This window comes from Chaetura pelagica, unplaced genomic scaffold (genome assembly GCF_000747805.2).
Source record: "Chaetura pelagica isolate M959 unplaced genomic scaffold, ChaPel_1.0 scaffold723, whole genome shotgun sequence".
NCBI lineage: Eukaryota > Metazoa > Chordata > Aves > Apodiformes > Apodidae > Chaetura > Chaetura pelagica.
The window spans coordinates 126,924-130,065 of NW_009952580.1; the positions used below are offsets into that span (position 1 = coordinate 126,924).

A 3,142-nucleotide genomic window follows, 5' to 3' on the forward strand; every position below is an offset into this window, starting at 1 on the left:
TCAGCAGGATGCTGCTTAGTATAGGGGTGGTGATTACACAAGAGGCAACGTCAGTGGTGATGATGGGGCCACTGTCTGACTACACGTCACTGGGAAAAACAAGTCCAGAGAGGGTTTCCCTCCTGACAATGGACATTTAGCTCTTCTGATAGGGTAGTATAATGCGTGAAAATCGCACACGCATTTGGGACAAGGAATTACCTGCCCAGCTGTGTAGACTCTGAGTCAGGACTTGAGGCTGTGAGTTGCAGCAGAGCCCTGGGGAAGAGTTGGAGGTGGCCAACAGCCATGAGATGATTGCAATCAAGGCTATTGCCTAGATACCCACCGCTGATTCATTCTTATTTTTCCAATACATCATTTTATTGTGTTTCTCCACCCCATCATCCCATAAATTCTATCTGGATTTATTGACTGTCAATATAATTTATTTTCCCACTTTCCTGGTTATGGGTTTGGCCCAGTGTTAAGTATTCAGTAACAAGCTTCAGAAACTGAATGTGGCCCTTTTCTGCCAGTAGGCACAAGAGTTGCAACACCACCTGTCCTGGAAAATATTTTGAAAGTGCAAAGTTAAAAATAATTACTGCAGTCAAACAGTCTCCAAGGAGAGCAAAAATTGCAAGAATGGGGTATACTCAAAAAGACCATCAATGAAATTGGACTTTGGTTTGTTTGTCTCCCCTCTAAAGGGAAACAAAGGTGGCAAGAAAAGACTCCCTCATGCAGAAGAATTCATCTTAAAACACTGGCAGAAATTATTTATTTAGATACCTGCTGTGCTCCACTAAAGTCTTTGATAAACTGGTATCATTGTTTATTCTATGATTGCTGATGAAATAATTTGATTATTTCTGTTAAAAATCTCTATAAAATAATAAATAAAAAACACATGTTGTGGCAGAGACCTTTAAAAATTTAAAAAAAAAAAAATTAAACATACTTTGAAGACAGCCTAATTCCACTGGTTTATTTCAAGCTGAAACAGGAAGTACTGCATTGTTGCAAGACTTGAGAGTCACAGATACATTATTTATCAGTCATTAGGGTTCCCGTATTCCATATTTCTATCTATTTATCTCTGGTTTTCCAGTAACATTGCAGTCACGAATAGTATTTTTCACCCATATTTTGTTGATTCAGATTATTCTGGTTTGTATTATATAAAGTGTCTAGGAGAGGTTACACAGTGCCAGGTGCTGTCACAAGAAGGAAAGCAGCTGAAAAGTATCTTTTGAGAGCCAGTAAAGTGCCCAGATTCACAAACCTACATACAAAGCACAGCAACTACCAGCAAGATTGTTCGCTTCTCCTTGAAAGGAATCAGAAATGTGACAATTTATTTTAATTTAGTTAAAACCTTACAATCCCTAATAACCAACACAGTGAATTTGGTTGAACAAAAAAAACCACTTTTCTTGACATGCCATGGTCACTGAATGAGCATCAGAGCCAAACTCAGTCCCCAGGGAACATTCCCAGCAAGACCTAAGGAAAATTCACCCTCTTGTTCTAGGTTAGATATGCCCATAGATGAAGCCTGGTGAATACATTCATATTAAGATGCACTTAGACATTTAGTTAATGATCCACATTAAGTATGATCCAGGATAAAATATCTGCCATATATTCAAAAGAAATGTGACCCTTAGATACCTTGTAGTAAACAGACCATTAGCATATTCAGCAGTATTGGTGTCTTGTCACCTATCTGAAATTATATATCAGTGTTCTTCGCACGTGCTTGTAGCAGTAGGGCTACTGTTTGAAGTTCCTGAATTGTTATAATTTGTGGGCATGTAATATGCAACCAGCAAAACATAGACTAAAGATAGGGGAGCCTCATTAAAAATTAGGAGCTCAACATATTTATAATTTATTGTACACTCTGTACTCCCTCTGCATTGGGAATGGAAATGATTACAAATAACTCTTGACAGCCAAACATTTAATTTTGGCACTAGCACTAACTAATCAAACACTTCTGCATTACTTGCTGCGAAATACAAAATCAAAATCTTCTAAAGCATTAAGAGGAAAGAAAGCAGGGAGCGACTTTCCATTCTGGAGACATGAATTTCTTATTTTATTGGATCCCATGATAAAATGTCTTTTTTATTTTTTTCGTTAACAGTATACAGCATTTATTTGCTGGAGGCTAATATTTAATTTATATCTACATGTATCTTAGAGCTGTCATTAAAACACAATTTTTATACCATGAATATTATCCTATCCAAAACAACTATACATATGTAGTCTTAATCACACAGGAGTTTCCACGGACCTCATTGTATAGAAGGCATTATTACATCATTTGTTTGAAATGCAGATATATCTGGGATGGACTGCTGTGCTCTAGCTGGTTCAGTAGTTCACAGCAGTGTTAATTCTTCATTCTGATTAATGGATCCAATTCTCAGTAACAGTCTGGCCCCTTTATGGTGCTCTGCCAATATAAAGTCATCCTAAAGGGGATAAGAATACATAGAAGGAACAACTTCTGCACACACAGCTTCGTTAAGAGCTGAGGAAGTAAGATAAATAGCAATATCCCAAAATAATCAGATCAGGCACCAGGCAAGCTCCTGTTGGCACCCTCAAAATTTGGACCAAATAAAATAACCTGCTATCACTCCAAATGAAGAACTGCAAACCATCCCACTGGAGTTCACTGGTAATTTCTAGAATGTAAGAGTGCAAGGTGCAGTTGCCCAGAGACTGACCAGCACTACCACAACTGCCAGTTTTGCTCTAGCAAAAAGTGCTCACAAGTGTGATTCTTGAATGACTCACATCAAGACCAACCATTTGTTCAAAGCTGCCAAAAGGATAATTATTATGTATTATTATGGATAATTATTGTTATTATTGTTAATAATAATAATATCTAGTATTATTATGGACCACTTCTGTTTAACATCTTTATTGATGATCTTGATAAGGACATAGAGTGTATTATCAGTAAGTTTGTAGATGACACCAAGCTAGGCAGGAGTGTTGATCTGCATGAGGATAAGGAGGCTCTACAGAAAGACTTGGATAGATTAGATCATTGGGCTAATGTTAATGGTCTGGGCTTCAACAAGGCCAAGTGCTGGGTCCTGCACTTGGGCCACAACAACCCCAGGCAACACTACAG

General features: G+C 37.8%; 1 protein-coding gene across 1 annotated transcript in view; it reads right to left on the bottom strand.

The window, feature by feature from the left end:
* Positions 1 to 3,142, bottom strand: part of AHRR (aryl-hydrocarbon receptor repressor) — a 69,544-nt gene that overhangs the window by 25,055 nt on the left and 41,347 nt on the right. The gene's annotated exons all lie outside the window — the stretch shown is intronic.